We start from the raw sequence: 24170 nt of genomic DNA, 5'->3' as shown, positions 1-24170 counted from the left end.
GGAGCAGCAGATAGACAGACAGGAGGTGAATCCGTGAGCTGACGGATGGAGCTTGGAGGGGAGGTGAATGATCTTGATTTGTAATTCTACAGACGGTAAAATTGGTTAGAAGGAGATCAGGTCGCACATGGATCCTTCGTGAAGTATTTCATTCGCTCATGAGGGTGTGCATGGACCGGGTAGGTCAGGTCAAAACATACACGCGGCAGCCACGAGACTTAATGTCTGTCTGAACATGCATGCCTATGGCTTCTAGCTAGATGGATGGGTGAGTAATCAAACGACGTAAAATATTCACATGCATGAGAACGATAGTACGTACTCTACTACATATGATCTGTACGCAATCTTGTCATCAGATGCACATTCCACATCCCAGTTAAGATTTTTCTGCAACTAAATTATATATTTTGAGATTCTTAAACGTAACATGGATGGTGATAAAAGAAAACAATATAATGTAAGTCTGTGTAAGTGATATTGCCATCGGATAGGTATTTCAGTTACAATATATATGGGCGTAAATTGTAATATAGTAGTATGTCAATCGTAGTCATCATAGAGTAGCAAATATCTCAATGGTTCTAGTTAAAACCATGCAAGCCTGTAGTACTGATTTTCGTAGCATGTTATGATGCCAGAAGACGCCAAAACTGTAACGATGTTGCGACCGAAATATGAATTAGGTACTTGAACTATGTCTGCATGAAAATTTTCTCATGACATACTGTACAATTGACCGAGTTCACGGTCGCCTTTAAAAAGAAAATTCAGTTAGCATAAAAGAGCACTTATGCAAGACGCATAAACATCTGAAAGCTTCATCCATATATACTAACCTCCGTGTTTATGAGTGACTCTTTTCTTGCAGGGGAAAACCGAGGGCTTTATTGAATAAAAGCGTTCGCCGAGCGGTCCACCAACATGCTGCTGGTCAGGAAGTTAGGTACATTGTTAATCCAACTTTCGGTTATGTTAATCGTGCAAGCATGCTTGGCACAGATATGAGCGGGACCGTTGGCTGATCTTACAACGTGATGAATAGCAAAAGAATTTAAACTACCAGCAAGCTCTCCAATTTCTACTAAGATAGGAGCGACGACCGATCGAGAATCGTGACGAGTGTTCCAAAGGTTGACTACCTCCACGCAATCCGTCTCCGGCACGACGTTTGAAAACCCACTCAAGTTGGCGAAAATACCACCTTCTTGCACTGCCATCGCCTCCGCTACGAGAGGATCCATTACTCCAGGGTATGGTTTACTCCACACCCCAAGAAAAGAAACAGGGGAGCGTGCAACACCCCCTGCTCCTCTTTTACCATCTTCACGTTTGGTTGCGGCGTCCGTATTGATCTTGACGAGGCCTGGTTCAGGAGGACGCCACCCATGTCCTGGCATTACTAGGTCGTGCCGTCGGGGTATATCCAAGAGGGCTAGTGCCTCCCCTGGTGCGGCGAACTGAGTTCGCCGGATCAAGCCTGTCTTCCCCATGCATGAGCCACTAGTAGAAAACAGGGCTTTGGTTCGGCCAGAAAAGAGCATTAATCCCGGTTGCATTACGAACCGGGACTAATGTGAGCATTAGTCCCGGTTCGAGCGGCTAGGGCACCGTACAGGCATTAGTCCCGGTTCAAATGGGACCTTTAGTCCCGGTTGGTGCCACGAACCGGGACTAAAGGGTGCGATGCCCATTAGTACTGGTTCGTGGCACCAACCGTAACTAAAGGTTAGACCTTTAGTCCCCCTATGGTCAAACTACTTATTCAAGTAGTATTAGTGTTACTAAATAATTATTCAAGAATATTAGTGTTACTAAATAATTATTTCAGTTTTTTTTTGAATTTTGGTCAAATCTGGTCAAACTGTGGTCAAACAATGGTCAAACTAATTATTCAAGAAATATTAGTGTTACTAAATAATTATTTCAGTTTTTCTGAATTTTGGTCAAATCTGGTCAAACTGTGGTCCAACTACTTATTCAAGAAATATTAGTGTTACTAAATAATTATTGTTTTTTAGAACAATAGTTTCAAACTCAAACAGTGAAATGTGTGACTTCATGCTCAAGCTAAATTCCTGAGGGTTAATAGGATTGACATCTTACTATTGTCACGAAAACAACAAGTGCAGACTTGGAAACGAGGAAGAATAGAACCCGGAAGTTAAGCGTGCTCAGGCTGGAGTAGTGAGAGGATGGGTGACCGTCCGGGATGTTAATTAGATGATTTGGAATGATGAGGGGTGATTAGAGATTAGAGGTTAAATTGAGCAGTGATGAGGGGTGATTAGAGATTACAGGTTAAAATAATTTAGAAATTTGAAAAAAAATTCAAAAAAATTCATAAAATTTCCTTTAGTACCGGTTGGTGTTACCAACCGGGACTAAAGGTGGACCTCCAGGCAGCGGCCACGTGGAGGGCCTTTAGTCTCGGTTCGTGTAAGAACCGGGACTAAAGGCCCTTATGAACCGGGACTAAAGGCCTTTTTTCTACTAGTGAGCTTGTTTCTAGAATGCCATATCGACCACATGACTGAGACTATGACAGCTCGGTCTCTGGAAGTAAATTGTTTGCCACATACAATATCCTTGGCCATGTTACTGGATGCAGTATTGGCATATGGAAGTTGAATAGTTGTTGCGCCTCCTCCCAGAAGCGTTCTGCATGGGTGCACTTCAATAGTGCATCCTCCAGATCCTCCTCATTAGCCAAACAGATTTTGCAGAGGTTCTGCTCCCTTATATGCCGATGTACCAGTGTACATTCATCAGGTAAAATACCCCTTAAAACTCGCCAGAAAAAACTCTGACTTTGGGTAGCACATTAAGCTTCCATAGCAAATTCCACAACCATTGGTTGTCAAATATGGAATCGGTAACCTGGCCTTCCTCTGGAGCATGATGCTCGTTGCGAGTCACTGGAGCTCGGTACACTAACTTGACGTGTAGTTGCCTGAAGTATCATGTATCCATGTGAGAAAATCATCACCTCCTCCAGATCGCAGGGGTATGTTCAATATGGCTTCCGCATCTGAAGGTATGAACGTGTCCCGGATTAGTTCCCTCCTCCATGACCAGGTGCATGTATCAATTAAATCGCTGACAACCGAAAGAGTGGTATCAGGAGGTCAAACTAGGGGAGCCATTGTAGCCATTGATGGATTCCACAGATCGTTCCAAATCGAGATACCGGATCCATCTCGCACCCGCTTGATAAGACCAGTGGTCAATGCTTCCTGTCCGGCAATAATAGCTCTCCAAGTGGCCGAGGATGAGCTTGGAATTGTGGCTTGCATAAAATCTGCATCCGGGAAGTATTTGCCCTTGAGAACTCTTGCACATAGGGTATTACGGTTAGTAATGAGGCGCCATCCCTGCTTACCCAACAGTGCCAGATTAAAGAGGTGAAGGTTACGAAAACCCATGCCGCCTCTACACTTTGGTGTTGCTAGTTTCTGCCATGAAATCCAATTTAATGAGCGCTTATCAATCGAACAGCTCCACCAGAATTTAGCCATACACGATGTGAGACTCTAACACACCTTCTTGGTCAATAAAAAGACACTCATGATGTTTGTGGGAATTGCTTGAATGATGGGTTTTAATAAGGTTTCTCGTCCTACACAAGCAAAGAGTCTCTCTGACCATCCCTGCATCTTACTCCTTGATCTTTCCCCTATGTGATCAAAGGTACCACTAGTGATTTTACCCACAACAGTTGGAAGACCCAGGTATCGCTCGCTAAACGCCTCAACATGGACGTCTACAGCATTCTTGATAGCTTGTCTGCATGCTGCCGGTGTATTTGGACTGAAGAAGATAGCACTTTTCTCTCGATTTACACTTTGACCCGATGCAGTACCATAGATTTGCAATATGTTATTCAGCCTAGCCACACTTAGGTCATCTGCCTTCATGAAGATGAGGCTGTCGTCTGCGAAGAGCAGATGATTGACCCATGGGGCTTGGAAATTGCCTTTGATTCATCTATCAATGTTGCCATAATATTTGAGTAAGGTTGGAAAACCTTATGCACATAGGAGGAACAGAAACGGTGACATGCATGGGGCATCCCTGTCTCAATCCTCGAGAGGGACTGAAAAAAGGCAAGAGTTCCCCATTTACATGAACAGAAAAACAAATCTAGGTTACGCATTTCATGATCAATCTAACAATATTAATACCAAAACCAAACTTAGGTAAAATAGCCTCTAGAAAGCTCCATTCGACTCTATCATAGGCTTTCATCATGTCAAGTTTGATAGCACAAGTATATTTCTTCCCCTTCTTCCTTCTCTGCATAGCACGGACACTCTCGAACGCAACTAGTACGTTGCCAGTAATTAGGCGTCCGGAGATAAAAGCGCTTTGTTCCTCGCTAATTATCTCATCCATGAATTCCCTGATTTTAGTTGTGATGGCCTTGACTGCCAACTTATACAAAACTGGACATAGGGAAATTGGCCGATACTGCGAAATGGACTGTGGGTTCCGCACCTTTGGTATAAGTGTGATTGAAGTGTCGTTCAGACCCACTGGCAGCTCGCCTCCATTCAAGAATCCCAGAACAGCATTGGTTACATCATCATGAAGTAACTCCCAATGTTTTGAAAAAATCTGGTAGTAAATTCCATCAACACCCGGCTAGCGGTCACACCATCAGGAGTTACACTAATACGTAATTTCAAAAACAAAGTTACGCTAATGCTGGCGTGTGGGCCTATCTCATGTGCCATGCTTTTTTGGGCATCTTTTTTTTTTGCTTTAGCCGACTGGATTTTTTTAGGGGAAACTGTACTTTTTTATTGAATAATGATGACCCAGGGTATAACTATAGTATCATGATGTTGTAACAGCCAAACATGCCTACCAGGTGATAGATTCAAGGAATACTTAGCTAGACTATCTGCTTCAACATTTGAGTTTCTACTTCCATAAATGGAATTATAAGAATTAAAACCATCCACACTGACTCCTATTCCTTTGTTTATAGCTGCATGTTGTCCACATGTGACTTGAGCAATATCTCCTACAACCACCTAGCAGTCCGAGGAAATGATGGTGTTGGGTAGAAGGAGGTCTTGCGCCAGCGTTAGGGCCTCTCAGCAAGCAACAGCCTCAAGCGCTGGAGCATCAATAATTCCGACAAAGGTGACAGCAGAAGATCCCACATAGTGGCCATTTGAATCTCTATACACCACCGGCCTATCTTCATGTTGTGACACCACACCATCAAAACATTGAGTTTGGGACTCCCCAGAGCATGGGGTATCCATGGATGGCGTAGTAATCTTGTTGATGTGGCCCTCGCCAGATTTGGCTTACATTTAACCAAAGTATCTAACTCAGAGATATATTGCCTGACAAAGCCGTGAGTAGCTTATGGTGATTGAAATTCGTGCTCATAGATAGCTTTCCTTCGTGCATACCATATTGACCAAAGTCACAACCATCACTCTAAAATCTACACACGATAATGAGCTCAGTAGAAAAAAAAACCACTGTTACACCTGGGCCGGGTTCTGTAGTCGCTATCATCGTCTCAATCAGATCTAGCTTGGCTAGCACCCACACACACCGCGCCAGAGAGCACTCGATGAGAGCATGGCGCTAAGAGCTTGGTCGGCCGCACAGAGCACAGTGACTAGTATTAGCCATGTTTATGTGATCAAGAACATCGAAAGTTGGGAGCGAGTGACCTGCCAATCTCAATAGAAAAATTTGAATCTTCGACTGGACTGAAACTACCCATAGGTTCGCCCAATCACTAGTTTCAGTCAATGTAGGTGAAGGGCCTACATCATTGCATAGCCATCCTGATAGATGCAAACCCATGGAACGAGTTCGCGCCCGAGGGTGGCCCGATCTTCATGTTTTAGGATCGAACCGAGGACGATGACTAGCTGCAAGCAGCTGGGATAACTAGCCATAACATGCCAAGTTTGGATACAATCAATGCGTCAGGGATGGCTGACTGGAGCTACAAGAACTCCAACCCATTGTCCGAACAATCACAGAACCACAAACCGGGACAAATCCACACAAAACGGCCAGAACCGTAGAGCACCAATTAGGGGGAGGGGGGTGGCAGAGGCCCCTTCTCACGTATCTGGATGAAATGACAAGAGAAAAGGTAGTAAGGATCTCTCAGATCTCTAGCAGTCTTGCTGCATAAGCTTGTAGTGAATGGTTTGAAAAATGGTTTCCTACTCGAACACATGATCTTGATCCTTCCATTGTAGTAAGGCCAAAAGTGAAATAGAATAATTTTGTGAAATTACACAACCTTACCTCTTAGTCACAAAATTTCTTATGGGTTTACATTAGATTGCGCTTCTCCCGGTGTGTTTAAGCGATTAAAAGACAAGGATCAAAGAACTAGCTTCGCTTTTTCCTGGAGCTGAGTGGGGTAAACAAAAAGGGGCTTGTGCTGAAATTAAGTTGATGCAAACCAAGAAAATATGTGGATAGACCCGCTGGACCTTTGCAACAAGATTGAAATATACACAACACACAAGCTTCTTAAAATTTTCTAGCAAACTGAAACTTTTGGATCTTACACAACACTTTCTTTCTCTCTTGACTCCTTTTTTACCACTATTTTCTTTTTCTCTTCAATTTTTTGCCATTTTTTTTTTCTCTTTTTCAAAGCACAACAACCAAATCTGAAAGCAACTACAAAGATGAACTTGGTGTAGATCTAACAGATGAATAACAGGCAAGATACGCAACAACAAGATCTCAGTGCCAACAAGGCTTGTATTTATTTTTGGTGGGGCTTTGGACTTCTAGGACAGAAGATATGGCATGAAAAACACTCGATCTAAAGGGATGATAGTAAGAAAAGCTTAGATAACACATCCTGCTCTGTAAATGAAGGCTCTGATGCAAAGACGATAGGTGCAAACCCGATGAACGAGTTCACGCCTGAGGGTGGGCCGATCTTCACGTCGTAGGATCGAATAGGGGAGGGATAACTAGCTGCAAGCAGCCGGGATAACTAGCTTTATACCTGCCAAGATTGGATACAACCCATACGTTGGGCATGGCTGATCGGAGCTAAAAGAACTCCAACCCGCTATCCGAACAATCGCGGAACCACAAACCGGGACAAACCCACACAAAACAGTTGGGATCGTAGAGCACGAATTAGGGGGAACCAGAGGCTCCTTCTCGCAAATCCGTATGAACTCACAAGAGTAAAAGGTAGTAAGGATCTCTTCGGTCTCTAGCAGTCTTGCTGCATAAGCTTGTAGTTGATGGTTTGACGAAAGGGTTCCCAAAAGATGGGGGGAAATGGGGTTTTATGGCAAGGACAACCCCCCTTAGTTAGGTGTGAAAAGGTTTCAAAAGTAATCAGCTTTGCATGGCTTCCTTGGGGGAATAAGCAGTCAACTTTGGAAGTTGTGGGAGAGCTCCTTGGAAATTCGTGAAGCCTTGACAGCTTGCACTAGTGCAGAACCGGGCTTTAGTCCCGGTTCGTAATGGCCTTTAGTGCCGGTTCCGGTTCCGTAACCTGCACTAAAGGGTGGGGACTAAAGGTCCCCCCCTTTAGTACCGGTTCGGCACGAATCGGCGCTAACGTGCCACCACGTGGCACGAGCCAGGCCCAGGTGCGTGTAGGACATTAGTACCGGTTGGTAACACCAACCGGTAGTAAATGTTTGGGGGTGTTTTGGTTTTATTTTTTATTTTTCCTTTAATTTTGTGTTTTCAATTTAATTTAGTGATTGTTTTACATTATAATGAGTTGTTAAATCATTAGGTGAAAGTACCGCAGATTAGTTTCGACTGGATGCATGTGGATCCTAGCTAAGTGATCAAGTATATGCCATATCCATATTACTTGATCACACATCCAGTTGAGACTAATCTGCGGTTTCTTTCATAAATGATATAATAACTCATCATCATCATCATCATATTAATATAAAAACTCTTGCATCATATCATCACCAACAACAGTATACTAGCTAGCTAAAAATCATCATAGTCGTCATTACCACTATTTAATCATCATAGTCATTACCGCTATCTAATCACCACCAACACTAGATTAAAGAAGAAACATTCACTTGTACCAGAAGCAAAGATATCATCGAGTTCAACATGGTCATGATATTATAAGAGTTCATAACACCACAAAAGCAAATCACTCTTTGAGATTAAGTTCAGGACGAAGAACACGGACATGAGAGGACAAGTACTAAGAGCATGAACTAGCTAAATCACTCCTGCTGCTCTCTCTCAGGTAAAATAGCATAGAACATGTATAGCTCTCCTGATTCATCATATTGGAGCATGCAGATGAACTTGTCTCCTAATCGTGGGCTGCGCTTCTAATTGCTGCCCCTAGTACTTCTCTGCGATCGTTAAGAATTTTCCTCCAATCTTTCACTATTAAGCATTCATCGCTTTTAAAAATCCTAAATGCACTCATGTGCAATGTAGGATATATTGGCCGTAAGCTAACCATTGACATGCGACCTTTAGTCTCGATCCACTGAGGCACAACTGTCATCGGGAGTGCCTGTTGAAGAACATCGATCGTATAGTAATTAATATACTTAGCAATGAAAGCTTAGCTTGAAAAATAATGTATGCAAAAGATGCACTGAGGACAAATAGTAAAAATCTTACCATCTTTCCTAAATAGATGTGACCGTAGTTTAATACGATCACTATTGGTCGCACGTTTTGAGTACTAAGATTTTCAAATTCAGGAAAATAATTTCTCTTGACAGCATCAAGATCCTCAAACCACGAAACATAATGACTTATCTCCTTGTAGTTTAGTTCAGCCCCGGGACAGTGGACGGTCCTGTCTACCAAGCGCCGGACATGTTTGCTTGAATGGAAATAAGCTGTCAATAGAAATTAGTTGTCAACTACTTTTGAATAAACAATATCAAAGACATAAATATGGTTGAGAAACTCACATAATGGTAGAACTGGAGGCATCTGCACATCGATCCAGATGTCTCTATTACCTTCAATATCATCTTCCGGACGAATATCAAAGGTGATAACCATATCAGGCTCAAATGCATAAGCCTTGCATAGTGCTTGCCAAGTTTTGCATTCAAAATAGGTGTATGTGCTGCATTGTATAATTTGACGTTAAAAGTATAACCATGCTCGGTCTTCAGGTAAACTGTCTTTACCTTCATAGTTTTCATAGCACTGAATCCTATCTTATCCAAGACAAAAATTCTTGCATGGCAGGGGATGCGCTAGTAGAATAGTGAAAATTTAATATTATAAGTTGAAGCAAATGAAACATACGTCATGCTTAATTACGAAAAAAGACTTGTCATTGTGACTTACTGTATCCACTTCGAAGGTCTCATCCAGCTTGATGCTGAAGCGCCTATCATCAACAAGGAAATTTCTGTCGCACAGGCCGCGGTGGTCTTCACAGTATTCGCACATAATGAAATCTTTTTCGTCGTCAGACGACATTTCCTATGTTCATATAGGTGAAACATTGAACACTTACTAGTTCTATTAATTCAAATAATTCAACTACTTTTATTAATTCAACTAGTTCTATTAATTCAACTAATTCAACTAAGCATTTACTAAAAATAAACTAGTTCTATTAATTTTCTTACTAAAATAAAGTAGCTAGTTCTATATAGTAATATTTTGATTAAATTATCAAATCTCAGATACCTAAGTTTTCTTACTAAAAATAAACTAGTTCTATTAATTCAACTAATTCATCTAAGAATTTACTAAAAATAAACTAGTTCTATTAATTTTCTTACTAAAATATATAAAGTAGCTATATATAGTAATATTTTAATTAGATCATCAAATCTCATATACCTAAATTTTCTTACTAAAAATAAACTAGTTCTATTAATTCAACTAGTTCAACTAAGTATTTATTAAAAATAAACTAGTTATATTAATTCAACTAGTTCAAATAATCTCATATATGCCTAAATTTTGTTACTAAAAATAAAGTAGTTCTATTAATTTTCTTACTAAAAATAAACTAGTTATATTAATTCAACTAGTTCAAATCTCATATACCTAATTAATATGTAGCTAATTCATCTAACTATTGACATTAATATTTAACTTTTCTATGTAATTCATCTAACATTAACATTCTAACATTCTTATCTATGTAATTCATCTAATTCAATCATCTAATTAATAATTTGACATGCATTAATCTAAACAACAGAAAACGGAAAATAAGTAAAAAAATGTGTGTGTGTGTGTGTGTGTATGTGTGTGTGTACGAGCGGGAGGTGGCGGCGTACGGGCGGCGACGCGACGGGGACGGCGCGACGGGCGGCGGGCCGGGGGTGACGGCGCGAGACGGTGACGTACGGGGCGGCGGCGCGAGACGACGACGTACGGCCAGGGCGGCGGCGCGGGACGGCAACGACGGGCGGCGGGGGCGACGGCGCGCGGCGGGCGCGGCAAGGGCGAGACATAGCGCGCGATGGGCGACGGCGCGGCGGCGATGTCGTGCGAAGCAGTTGAAGAAGAAGTGGGGAGATGAAACTGTGACGCCCCTGATTCAATCGTACACTAATCATACACGCAAACGTGTACGATCAAGATCAGGGACTCACGGGAAGATATCACAACACAACTCTAAAAATAAAATAAGTCATACAAGCATCATAATACAAGCCAGGGGTCTCGAGGGCTCGAATACAAGTGCTCGATCATAGACGAGTCAGCGGAAGCAACAATATCTGAGTACAGACATAAGTTAAACAAGTTTGCCTTAAGAAGGCTAGCACAAACTGGGATACAGATCGAAAGAGGCGCAGGCCTCCTGCCTGGGATCCTCCTAACTACTCCTGGTCGTCGTCAGCGGGCTGCACGTAGTAGTAGGCACCTCCGGTGTAGTAGGAGTCGTGTTTGACGGTGGCGTCTGGCTGGGCTCCAGCATCTGGTTGCGACAACTAGGAAGAAAGGAAAGGGGGAAAAGGGGGAGAAAAGCAACCGTGAGTACTCATCCAAAGTACTCGCAAGCAAGGATCTACACTACATATGCATGGGTATCTAAGTAAGGGGCTATATCGGTGCACTGGACTGCAGAATGCCAGAATAAGAGGGGGATAGCTAATCCTATCGTAGACTACGCTTCTGGCAGCCTCCATCTTCCAGCATGTAGAAGAGAGTAGATGGTAAGTTCACCAAGTAGCATCATATAGCATACTCCTACCCGGCGATCCTCTCCTCGTCGCCCTGTTAGAGAGCGACCACCGGGTTGTATCTGGCACTTGGAAGGGTGTGTTTGATTAAGTATCCTGTTCTAGTTGTCATAAGGTCAAGGTACAACTCCGGGTCGCCCTTATACCAAGGGACACAGCTATTCGAATAGATAAACTTCCCTGCAGGGGTGCACCATATTACCCAACACGCTCGATCCCATTTGGCCAGACACACTTTCCTGGGTCATGCCCGGCCTCGGAAGATCAACACGTCTCAGCCCCACCTAGGCACAACAGAGTGGTCAGCACACCGGTCTAAATCCTATGCGCGCAGGGGTCTGGGCCCATCGCCCATTGCACACCTGCACGTTGCGAACGCGGCCGGTGAGTAGACCTAGCAACCTCCATTACAAAGGAAGTTGCGTTACGCGGTCCAACCCGGCGCGTGCCGCTCAGTCGCTGACGTCAAGAAGGCTTCGGCTGATGCCACGACGTCGAGTGCCCATAACTGTTCCCGCGTAGTTGGTTAGTGCGTATAGGCCAGTGGTCAGACTCAGATCAAATACCAAGATCTCGTTAAGCGTGTTATTTTGAAGTAACCGCGAATGCCGACAGGGCCAGGCCCACCTCTCACCTAGGTAGTCCCAACCTGCCTTGTCGCTCCGCCACAACGATCCACACAGAGGGTCGTCGGGACAAAGGTCCTTTCAGCCCCCAATCCGTGAATCACTCGCGGGTGCTCCACGAGACGACCCGACTTTAGTCACCACATGTATCATGTATAAAGTATATAATATATACCCGTGATCACCTCCCGAGTGATCACGGCCCGATAGTATAGCACAGCAGACGGACAAGAAGGTAGGGCCACTGATGGGAAACTAGCATCCTATACTAAGCATTTAGGATTGCAGGTAAAGGTAACAACAGTAGTGGCAAAGACAGGCTATGCAGCAGAATAGGATTAACAGAAAGCAGTAACATGCTAGACTACTCTAATGCAAGCAGTATAGAGAAGAATAGGCGATATCTGGTTATCAAGGGGGGGGCTTGCCTGGTTGCTCTGGCAAGAAGGAGGGGTCGTCAACAGCGTAGTCGGTCGGGGCACCATCAGTGGCGTCGGTCTCGTAGTCTACCGGAGAGAAGAGGGGGAAGAAACAATGAATACAATCCAAACAGATGCATAACGATGCATGACAAAGCAAACAGCGGTGTTAGGTGTGCCCTAACACGGTAAGAGGTGATACCGGCGAAGGGGGGAAACATCCGGGAAAGTATCCCCGGTGTTTCGCGTTTTTAACAGATGAACCGAAGGGGGGAAGTTGCGTGTTCGATATTCTAGGGGTGTGTGGTGGATGAACGGACTGCGCATCCGGATTCGTCTCGTCGTTCTGAGCAACTTTCGTGTAGAAAGTATTTTCATCTGAGCTACGGTTTATTTTATATGATTTTCTAAAGTTTTAAATCATTTTTAGAATTTATTTAATTAATTTAATTCAACCTTATCCAGAATAGTGTTTGCTGACGTCATCATGACGTCAGCAGTCAACAGAGGTGTTGACTAGGTCGCTGACATGTGGGTCCCACAGGTCATTGACTTAGTTAACTAAACAGGATTAGTTAATTTAATTAAAGTGATTAGGTTAATTAATTGGGCTTAATTAGATTAATTAACAGGATTAATTAAGTTAATTAATTATATTATTATTATTTATTTTATTTAATTCCTTTTTTATAAAACCATTCCAGGGGTGGGGCCCCACATGTCATATTGCCGGCGGGGCACTGGCCCAGTGGTTAGTGGCCCATAGGCCAAAGTGGGTCGGGCACAACGAGCGCTATGGGCGCCGTGCGTCCGCCCGAACGGGACTGGCGAGGGGGCACGGTGGACGAAGGCTGCCGGGGCGCGGCGAGGCTCCAGCCAGGGGGAAGTGGTGGCCGTGGCGGCCGGCGGAGAGGCGGATGCCGACAGCAGCAGCGTGCAGCAGGGGGAGCGACGGCGCCTGGCGGTAGCAGGCGGAGTGGGGGGCGTAGGGGCAAGCTGCAGGCGGAGGCGGAGCGCGGTCAGGGCGCAAGCGGCGAGCGCGAGCAGGTGCGGTGGCGGGAGGAGAAGGAGGTACGGCAGCAGGGAGCAGCAGCATTGGCCGGACGGGGCGCGGCCTCGGTGCGGTGAGCGCGCACAGAGTGGAGGTCGGGGCGGGCCGCGGCGATGGAGCGATCAGGAACGCGGCGGGGCACGTAGCACGTGCACAGGGCGTGGCCAACGGACGGCCGGAGCGTGACGCGCGTGTGCGTGTGCGTGTGCGAGGCATGGCGGAGTGCGGGCGAGGCGCGCGCGAGCTCGGGTGCGGGTCAGCGTCAGTGGGCGGGATGAGCGCGCACAACGTGCGCCGGAGCGGGGCGGGCAGAGAGGCAAAGGGGAGAGGGGCGAGGCTCACTGGGGCCGTAGGAAAGTGGCAGCGGGGCGCGAGGTGGAGGTCGGAGATGATGCGGTGAAGAGGAGGCAGGCCGGTGAGGAGGAGGAGGCAGGCCAGCGGGGAAGCTCCGGGCGCCGGCGTCGGCGTCGGGGTGGAGGGGCGAGGGGATTGGGCTCCTCCCAATCCAGATCCAAACGAGGGGGAGTGGGGGAGCGAGTGGGGGTGTCGGTGGCTAGGTGACAGGGGAGTGGGGAGTTAAGGGGGCGCCGGCTGGGCCGGCCTTGCTCGTCCAGTGGCTAGCTGGGCCGAGGCCTAGCGGGGGGGGGGGGGGTTGGTTTTTCTGGTTAGTTTTGTTCTTCTGTTTTTGTTTTTGTTTTCTTTATTTTCCCTTTTCTGTTTTAGTTACTTTAGAGCATTTTAGCATTTTCTAAAAATGAGTTTCCTCCACTATTATTACCTGTGCAATATTTGGTACCCACCGAACATTTTTGTTTCAATGTTAGAAAACTTTTGTTGTTTGCCATATTTTTAATTGATTTTTGAATCGGTTTGAACTAACGAAAGATGAGCAACAGTAATCGCAGATGACATGGCATCATAAGGAGAGTTTTACTGTAGCCTAATTATCCGGGCGTTACAAATCTCCTCCACTACAAGAAATCTCGTCCCGAGATTTAGGAGGTAGAAGGAAACAGCGTAGGGTATTCATCACGCAGGCGATCCTCACGTTCCCAAGTGGCTTCATCTTCAGAATGGTGCGACCACTGGACTTTGAGGAACTTGATCGCTTTCTGACGTGTGCGGCGTTCAGCTTGGTCGAGAATGCGGACCGGATGCTCTTTATAGGAGAGGTCCTGTTGCAATTCCAGCACTTCATGATCCACTGCTCGGATTGGGTCCTTGAAGCATCGGAGGAGCTGTGACACGTGGAACACATCGTGAACCTGAGAAAGGTTCGGCGGAAGCTCCAGTTGATATGCCACTTTTCCACGCCTTTTCAGAATAGGGAATGTGCCAATATAGCGAGGAGCTAGCTTGCCCTTGATCCCGAAGCGGTGAGCACCCTTGATTGGTGTAACACGAAGATAAGCCTTTTCGCCAGGTTGATAGACCATGTCTTTATGTTTACGGTCATACTGACTCTTCTGACGTGAATGAGCAGTCTTGAGATTCTCGCGAATAATGCGGACTTGTTCTTCGGCATGTTGGATAATATCCGAACCAAAGAGTGAACGTTCCCCAGTTTCTGACCAATTCAGAGGGGTTCGGCACTTTCGTCCATATAATACTTCGAAGGGGGCCATCTTCAGACTAGCTTGATAGCTATTGTTATAAGAGAACTTAGCATACGGGAGAGATTCCCCCCATTTCTTGCCGAAGGAAATAACACAAGCTCGAAGCATGTCTTCGAGAACTTGGTTGACACGTTCAACTTGCCCTTGCGACTGAGGATGAAACGCAGTACTGAATGACAGATGAGTTCCCATAGCTGGTTGGAAACTTGCCCAGAATCTTGAAGTGAATAAGCTGCCACGTTCTAAGCTGATAACCAATGGAATACCGTGGAGTGAAACAATCCTGGACATATAGAGAGTTGCCAGCTGACTAGCAGTGATCGTTTCTTTGACTGCCAGAAAATGTGCAACTTTAGAAAGCCGGTCAATGACGACAAGAATAGCATCATTACCTTTCTGTGATTTGGGAAATCCAGTGACGAAGTCCATCTCGACATGGTCCCATTTCCATTCAGGGATAGAGATAGGTTGCAGAGTTCCATCAGGCCTTTGATGTTCTGCTTTGATACGACGGCAAACGTCACACTTAGCAACATATCGAGCAATGTCTTGCTTCATATTAGACCAGTAGCAAATTTCCCTCACGTGGATGACCTAAGGTTTATCAATCCGTGGGAGGCGTAGGATGAAGATCGTCTCTCTCAAACAACCCTGCAACCAAATAACAAAGAGTCTCTTGTGTCCCCAACACACCCAATACAATTGTAAATTGTATAGGTGCACTAGTTCGGCGAAGAGATGGTGATACAAGTGCAATATGGATGGTAGATATAGGTTTTTGTAATCTGAAAATATAAAAACAGCAAGGTAACAAGCGATAAAAGTGAGCGTAAACGGTATTGCAATGCTAGGAAACAAGGCCTAGGGTTCATACTTTCACTAGTGCAAGTTCTCTCAAAAATAATAACATAATTGGATCACATAACTATCCCTCAACATGCAACAAAGAGTCACTCCAAAGTCACTAATAGCGGAGAACAAACGAAGAGATTATGGTAGGGTACGAAACCACCTCAAAGTTATTCTTTCCGATCAATCCATTGGGCTATTCCTATAAGTGTCACAAACATCCCTAGAGTTCGTAGTAATATAACACCTTAAGACACACATCAACCAAAACCCTAATGTCACCTAGATACTCCAATGTCACCTCAAGTATCCGTGGGTATGATTATACGATATGCACCACACAATCTCAGATTCATCTATTCAACCAACACATAGAACCTCAAAGAGTGCCCCAAAGTTTCTACCAGAGAGTCAAGACGAAAACGTGTGCCAACCCCTATGCATAGGTTCATGGGCGGAACCCGCAAGTTGATCACCAAAACATACATCAAGTGAATCAATAGAATAACCCATTGTCACCACGGTTATCCCACGCAAGACATACATCAAGTGTTCTCAAATCATTAAAGACTCAATCCGATAAGATAACTTCAAAGGGAAAACTCAATCCATTACAAGAGAGTAGATGGGGAGAAACATCATAAGATCCAACTACAATAGCAAAGCTCGCGATACATCAAGATCGTATCACCTCAAGAACATGAGAGAGAGAGAGATCAAACACATAGCTACTGGTACATACCTTCAGCCCCGAGGGTGAACTACTCCCTCCTCGTCATGGAGAGCGCCGGGATGATGAAGATGGACACCGGTGAGGGATCCCCCCCCTCCGGCAGGGTGCCGGAACAGGGTCCCGATTGGTTTTTGGTGGCTACAAAGGCTTGCGGCGGCGGAAGTCCCGATCTCTTCTGTTCCCCGAAGTTTTTACGGTATATGGATATATATAGGAGGAAGAAGTACGTCAGGGGAGCCACGAGGGCCCCACGAGGGTGGAGGGCGCGCCCAGGGGGTGGGCGCGCCCCCTGCCTCGTGCCTTCCTCGTTGCTTTCTTGACGTGGACTCCAAGTCTCCCGGGTTGCTTTCTTTCCAAAAATAACTTCTCCAGAAGGTTTCATTCCGTTTCGACTCCGTTTGATATTCCTTTTCTTCGAAACACTGAAACAAGGGAAAAAACAGGAACTGGCACTGGGCTCTGGGTCAATAGGTTAGTCCCAAAAGTAATATATAAGTGTATAACAAAGCCCATTAATCATCCAAAATAGAATATAATATAGCATGAAGCAATAAAAAATTATAGATACGTTGGAGACGTATCATGCACCCGGAGGAACAATATGGAGGTTCAGCTTTTTGAATTCTTCAACAAGCGAGGATTGAACTTTGCGAACCTGGAGGTGGTTGCAGTAAGAATTGCGGCTCAAGGCATCAGCCATCACATTAGCCTTGCCTGGTGTATAGGAAATACCCAAGTCAAAGTCTGCGACAATCTACATCCATCTCTGCTGACGGAGGTTCAGGTCTAGCTGAGTAAACAGATACTTCAAACTTTGGTGGTCGGTGAAGATCTCGCAATGATTACCGAGAAGGTAATGTCGCCACTGTTTTAGCGCATGGATGACAACAGCAAGCTCGAGGTCGTGAACTGGGTAGTTCTCTTCGTGAGGGCGCAATTGCCGAGAGGAATAAGCAATCACTTTCCGGTCTTGCATTAGGACACAGCCTAATACTTGATGGAAAGCGTCGCAGTAAATGACGAAGTCCTTCTTAGTATCAGGTGGAGCTAGCACTGGGCAGAAGTCAACTTGTCTTTGAGTGCCTGGAAACTTTCCTGACATTTTTCTGCCATTGCAACATGACGCTCTTATGCAACAGGTTAGTCAGAGGCCTAGCGATCTTGAAGAAGTTCTTGACGAATCGACCGCAATAGCTGGCGAGACCGAGAAAACTTCTGACTTGCTTGACATTCTTTGGAGGAGTCCAATCGAGAATAGACTGGACTAGTTCAGGGTTGACGGCAATACCATCCTTAGAGATGACATGCCCAAGATAGGTTACTTCGGGTAGCCAGAATTCACATTTGGAGAACTTGGCATATGGTTGATGCTCTCGTAGCTTTTCCAGCACAAGACGAAGATGTTCAGCATGCTCTTCTTCGTTCTTGGAAAACTCCAGGATATCATCCAGATAAACCACGACGAACTTGTTGAGGTAATCCATGAATATATAGTTCATCAGACGAGAGAAGGTGGCTGGAGCATTGGTTAAGCCGAAGGACATGACGGTGTACTCGTATGAACCATATCGAGTCACGAAGGCGGTCTTTGGGATACCTCTTCACGAACATGGATCTGGTGGTAACCCAACCTCAAGTCGAGTTTAGAGAACACTGATGAACCAGCTAGTTGATCATACAGATCATTGATCCGAGGAAGAGGCTATTTATTCTGAATGGTAGCTTGGTTTATAGGACGGTAATCTTGAACTAACGGTTTGTCCCATCCTTCTTCTTGACAAAGAGAGAAGGTGCTCCCCAAGGAGAGCAACTTGGGCGAATGAAACCTTTGCGAAGAGATTTGTCGATTTCCTCCTTAAGCTCAAGGAGTTCATGCGGCGGCATCTTGTAGGGCCGCTTGGCTATAGGAGTGGTGCCTGGTTTCAAGTCGATGATGAATTTGACAGCTCTAGCAGGGGGAATCCCTAGAAGTTCTTCAGGAAAGACGTCCTGGAATTCGTCTGTGAGAGCTCTGGTATTCCTGCAGACCAGTTTCAACATTGATGGCCTTGTTCACCAAGGTGACGAAATCAGTAAAGTCATGCACTAGAAGTGCGAGCTTGATGTCAGCTTGAAGGCCGTCACGGAACTTCTCCTGTCTGCATGCATCAGTTGCAATGTCCTCTTCAGCATAGCGAGACAAGTCCAGAAACTCCCGCTGATAAGCTTCAACAGTTTTGTTGCCTTGGGTGAGGTTGCGGAACTCACGCTTCTTCCGGTCCATGACTCCCTGAGGAATGAAGCGGGCACGAAAAGCAGCTTGGAAGTCTGGCCAGGTGATGATTGTTCCAGCTAGCAGAGTATGCCTGTGGCTGTCCCACCATTGAGCTGCGGGTCCCTTCAAGAAGAAGGAAGCAAAGGTGACATAGCTGGCAGGGGCTACATCAGCAGACTCCATCTCATAGGTGATGTCACGGAGCCAGTCATCAGCATCTAGAGGCTGAGTTGAGCTACGGTACACAGTTGGGTTGAGGCGCAGGAAATCCTACAGAGTTACTTGGGTTGACTGCTGGTTCATATTGGGGCGAGGAAACTGAGCCATCATATTCTCCATGAACTGCCTGTTCAGCTCAAACTGTTGGATCATACCAGCCATGTACTCAGGCGGTGGTGGGCCGTTGCCACCACGACCACGATCACCTGGTCTAACCATCCTTCTAATATATAACATGGGTAGTTCGGCATTGAGAATTTGCAAGGACAAGAATCATTCATGATGAAACATACATAATGAAAGGAGCACGATAGATACTACATAGTAGTCGACATATCTTACAAAAGGGATCATGCATAGAGTTCGGTACACAGAGTTCAGTACACAGACTAAAGACATCATAGGCGGGACGCAGGCTCGCGATGAATGCATCTAATACTACTAAGCAAGACTACATCAGTCCCAGGAGGAACTGTGGAGGTAGGTGTAGCCTGAAAGCTGGTAGTGTCGCATCGGGAACTCCACGTCAGCAACCTGGGGTCCGCGGATACTCTAGTGCAGAACCCGACGCTCAAGTGGTAGAAGAGGACCAAGTGCGGGAGACTAGCCTACCACATCTGGCCAGCCGACACCCTGGGGCATCACGGTCCTGGCTGGGTAGATCACAGAACGCGGCAGACCATCAGATCGGACAAGGGGGTGCAACAGCGTCAAAGCACGGTAAGGGTGCTGACGGGTGGTGTACAACTCGTGGCGAAGAGCTCGGTTAGCTCGATCCAGCCCATCAGCATGCAGAACCAAGTTCTGATGGTAGAAGGGCTCTCGGGTGACAGTGGAGTAGGCAGCAGTGTAGTATCCCTCCGCACCAACATCGGATGCGATAGCAATGTGCCTGAAGGGGGAGGTGTCCAACTCCCGATACTCTCCATGAAGACGTGTTAGAGCAGCATAAGCAGCATCGTGGACAGCCATATCGATGGTCACTCCAACACCATGAGCGGTGTGCAACACAGTAGTGGAGTCATACTCCCGAGAGTAGAGGTGGACGATGGCACGGTACTGCTCCTGGTTAAAGTCCTGGTACTCCTCGAAGACGGTGTACTCAGGGTGCCAGCGATAACCCAAATAGGTCATCATCTCAGCTAGCACAGCAGGTGATCCCGAGGCACCAATGGCCGTCGTGTGGCGCACGACCTGCCTCGTGGGTTCCATTTGAAAGCAAAGGTGTTTCAAAGGTGTCAAATGACAGTGTGGGAATTGTTCAAAATACTATTCTAACAAATAACTATGTCTTATCCAACTTTGTGGTGAATGTGGTCATGGGATCCTTGTGTTAGAGTTAGTAAATTCGTTTAACCCGAGTAGAAGAGAGTTCAGAGTCCCAGAGTAAAGGTCGAGGAGTAAAAGATCGTAGTACCACCCAATGGCGACGTGGGCCCGTAAGACACACAACCATGTTAGTAAAAAAGTTTTGCAATGTCTAGACTCGACTTCGGCAAAGGAGTGTGGAAGCGGGATTCCTATAGGCAGTTGGCTCTGATACCAACTTGGGACGCCCCCGATTCAATCATACACTAATCATACAAGCAAACGTGTACGATCAAGATCATGGACTCACGGGAAGATATCACAACACAACTCTAAAAATAAAATAAGTCATACAAGCATCATAATACAAGCTAGGGGCCTCGAGGGCTCGCATACAAGTGCTCGATCATAGACGAGTCAGCGGAAGCAACAATATCTAAGTACAGACATAGGTTAAATAAGTTTGCCTTAAGAAGGCTAGCACAAACTGGGATACAGATCGAAAGAGGCGCAGGCCTCCTGCCTGGGATCCTCCTAACTACTCCTGGTCGTCGTCAGCGGGCTGCACGTAGTAGTAGGCACCTCCGGTGTAGTAGGAGTCATCGTTGACGGTGGCGTCTGGCTCCTGGGCTCTAGCATCTGGTTGCGACAACCAGGAAGAAAGGAAAGGGGGAAAAGGGGGAGAAAAGCAACGGTGAGTAGTCATCCAAAGTACTCGCATGCAAGGATCTACACTACATATGCATGGGTATCTGAGTAAAGGGGCTATATCGGTGGACTGAACTGCAGAATGCCAGAATAAGAGGGGGATAGCTAATCCTATCGAAGACTACGCTTCAGGCAGCCTCCATCTTGCAGCATGTAGAAGAGAGTAGATGGTAAGTTCACCAAGTAGCATCGTATAGCATACTCCTACCCGGCGATCCTCTCCTCGTCGCCCTGTTAGAGAGCGACCACCGGGTTGTATCCGGCACTTGGAAGGGTGTGTTTTATTAAGTATCCGGTTCTAGTTGTCATAAGGTCAAGGTACAACTCCGGGTCGTCCTTTTACCGAGGGATACGACTATTCGAATAGATAAACTTCCCTGTGGGGGTGCACCACATTACCCAACATGCTCGATCCCATTTGGCCGGACACACTTTCCTGGGTCATGCCCGGCCTCGGAAGATCAACACGTCGCAGCCCCACCTAGGCACAATAGAGCGGTCAGCACGCCGGTCTAATTCCTATGCGCGCAGGGGTCTGGGCCCATCGCCCATTGCACACCTGCACGTTGCGAACGCGGACGGTGAGCAGACCTAGAAACCTCCATTACAAAGGAAGTTGCGTTACGGGGTCCAACCCGGCACGCGCCGCTCAGTCGGTGAGGTCAAGAACGCTTCGGCTGATACCACGACGTCGAGTGCCCATAACTGTTCCCACGTAGTTGGTTAGTGCGTATAGGCCAGTGGCCAGACTCAGATCAAATACCAACATCTCATTAAGCATGTTATTTTGGAGTAACCGTGAATGCCGACAGGGCCAGGCCCACCTCTCACCTAGGTAGTCTCAACCTGCCATGTCGCTCCACCACAAAGATCCACACAGAGGGCCGTCGGGACAAAGGTCCTTTCAGCCCCCAATCTGTGAATCACTCGCGGGGTGCTCCACGAGCCGACCCGACTTTAGTCACCACATGTATCATGTATAAAGTATATAATATATACCCGTGATCACCTCCCGAGTGATCACGGCCCGATAGTATAGCACAGCAGACGGACAAGAAGGTAGGGCCACTGATGGAAAACTAGCATCCTATACTAAGCATTTAGGATTGAAGGTAAAGATAACAATAGTAGTGGCAAAGACAGGCTATGCAGCAGAATAGGATTAACGGAAAGTAGTAACATGCTACACTACTCTAATGCAAGCAGTATAGAGAAGAATAGGCGATATCTGGTGATCAAGGGGGGGCTTGCCTGGTTGCTCTGGCAAGAAGGAGGGGTCGTCAACAGCGTAGTCGGTCAGGGCACCAGCAGTGGCGTCGGTCCCGTCGTCTACCGGAGAGAAGAGGGGGAAGAAACAATGAATACAATGCAAACAGATGCATAACGATGCATGACAAAGCAAACAACAGTGCTAGGTGTGCCCTAACGCGGTAAGAGGTGATACCGGCGAAGGGGGGAAACATCCGGGAAAGTATCCCAGGTGTTTCACGTTTTCGAACAGATGAGCCGATAGGGAAAGTTGCGTGTGCGATATGCTAGGGGTGTGTGGCGGACGAACGGACTACGCATCCGGATTTGTCTCGTCATTCTGAGCAACTTTCATGTAGAAAGTATTTTCATCTCAGCTACGGTTTATTTTATATGATTTTCCAAAGTTTTAAATCATTTTTAGAATTTATTTAATTAATTTAATTCAACCTTATCCACAATAGTGTTTGCTGACGTCGTCATGACGTCAGCAGTCAACAGAGGTGTTGACTGGGTCGCTGACGTGTGGGTCCCACTGGTCATTGACTTAGTTAACTAAACAGGATTAGTTAATTTAATTAAAGTGATTAGGTTAATTAATTAGGATTAATTAGATTAATTAAGTTAATTAATTAATTATATTATTATTATTTATTTTATTTAATTCCTTTTTTTATAAAACCATTCTGGGGGTGGGGCCCCTCATGTCCTAGGGCCGGGGGGGGCACTGGCCCAGTGGTCAGTGGCCCATAGGCCAAAGTGGGTCGGGCACAACGAGCTCTACGGGCGCCGGTAATCGGGCGTCCGCCCGAACGGGACTGGCGAGGGGGCGCGGCGGACGAAGGCCGCTGCACGGCGAGGCTCCGCCAGGGGGAAGTGGTGGTGGCCGTGGCGGCCGGCGGATAGGCGGATGCCGGCAGCAGCAGCGTGCAGCAGGGGGAGCGACGGCGCTTGGCGGTAGCAGGCGGAGCGGGGGGGGGGGGGGGGCACGGGGGCAAGCCGCAGGCGGAGGCGGAGCACGGTAAGGGCGCAGGCGACGAGCGCGAGCAGGTGCGGTGGCGGGAGGAGCAGGAGGTAGCGGCAGCAGCAGCATCGGCCGGACGGGGCGCGGCCTCGGTGCGGTGAGCGCGCACAGAGAGGAGGCCGTGGCGGGCTGTGGCGATGGAGCGAGCAGGACCGCGGCGGGGCACGTAGAACGTGCACAGGGCGTGGCCAGCGGATGACCGGAGCGCGACGCGCGTGTGCGTGTGCGAGGCATGGCGGAGTGTGGGCGAGGCGCGCGCGAGCTCGGGTGCGGGTCAGCGTTAGCGGGCACGATGAGCGCACACAACGTGCGCCGGAGCGGGGCGGGCAGAGAGGCAAAGGGGAGAGGGGCGAGGCTCACTGGGCCGTAGGGAAGTGGCAGCGGGGCGTGAGGTGGAGGTCGGAGACGATGCGGCGAAGAGGAGGCAGGCCGGTGAGGGGGAGGAGGCAGGCCGGCGGGGAAGCTCCGGGCATCGGCGTCGGCGTCGGGGTGGAGGGGCGAGGGGATCGGGCTCCTCCCGATCCAGATCCAAATGAGGGGGAGTGGGGGAGCGAGTGGGGGTGTCGGTGGCTAGGTCACGGGGGAGTGGGGGGTTAAGGGGGCGCCGGCTGGGCCGGCCTAGCTTGTCCAGTGGCTAGCTGGGCCGAGGCCCAGCGAGGGGGTGGGGTTTTTTTTGATTAGTTTTTTTCTTCTGTTTTTTTTTCTTTTCTTTATTTTCCCTTTTCTGTTTTATTTACTTTAGAGCATTTTAACATTTTCTAAAAATGAGTTTCCTCCACTATTATTACTTGTGCAATATTTGGTACCCGTCGAACATTTTTGTTTCAATGTTAGAAAACTTTTGTTGTTTGCCATATTTTTAATTGATTTTTGAACCGGTTTGAACTAATGAAATATTAGCAAAAGTAATCGCAGATGACATGGCATCA

Source organism: Triticum aestivum, chromosome 5D, assembly GCF_018294505.1.
Source record: "Triticum aestivum cultivar Chinese Spring chromosome 5D, IWGSC CS RefSeq v2.1, whole genome shotgun sequence".
Taxonomy (NCBI): Eukaryota; Viridiplantae; Streptophyta; class Magnoliopsida; order Poales; family Poaceae; genus Triticum; species Triticum aestivum.
The sequence above is the reverse complement of the archived record's forward strand: the minus strand, read 5'-3'. Positions refer to the sequence as shown.